This window comes from Gavialis gangeticus, unplaced genomic scaffold (assembly GCF_001723915.1).
Source record: "Gavialis gangeticus isolate Ggan-Ray unplaced genomic scaffold, GavGan_comp1, whole genome shotgun sequence".
Lineage (NCBI taxonomy): Eukaryota > Metazoa > Chordata > Crocodylia > Gavialidae > Gavialis > Gavialis gangeticus.
Genome location: NW_017729028.1, coordinates 1,548,729 through 1,549,378, shown reverse-complemented (window position 1 = coordinate 1,549,378; position 650 = coordinate 1,548,729).

The window sequence follows — 650 nt, the reverse complement described above, 5'->3', positions numbered from 1 at the left end:
CCTACACAGTGGGGAGTAGCAGGGATCACCCCTCCATCTGGCAGCAGCTGGTGAATGGGAGCTTTTTCATTTTGTTTTTTTTTAAGAGTCGGGAGCTGGGAGATTGGGCGGGAGATGGGGACGATTCAGAGATTTGACTGATTTAGCAGTGGCCAAATCTCTAAACAGATTTGGCCAAATCGATTTGGGACAATGATTCAAATCACTGAATCGAATCACTGTCCCCTAAGTCGGCCAAATCCAAATCCAAAGCGAATACTAGCTGCTTCACACAGGCCTACTTTCCTTACACAATCACTCACTCACTCCCATTCAAACAGAGATTACCCTGATACATACAGACGGTAGTAAGATTCCCGCCCTCTCTACTACTGTTACAGTGTACAACTCACTTCTAAAAATAAAATTAATTTATTACAAGGTTTAAAGCAGAAAATATAAAAGGTGAAATGCCATGGCACATACAATAGATAAAATACCAAATACAATGAGGGGGAAAAATACAAATGCAGAATACTGTATTATACCTATAAAAACATCTATAAAATATTATTCCATCAGAAGTACAACCTTATTTCCTAAAGAATACCCAAATAATTCTATGTTCTTATCCTTATAGTGAAAAGAAAAAAGAGAAGGGAGGAAGGACT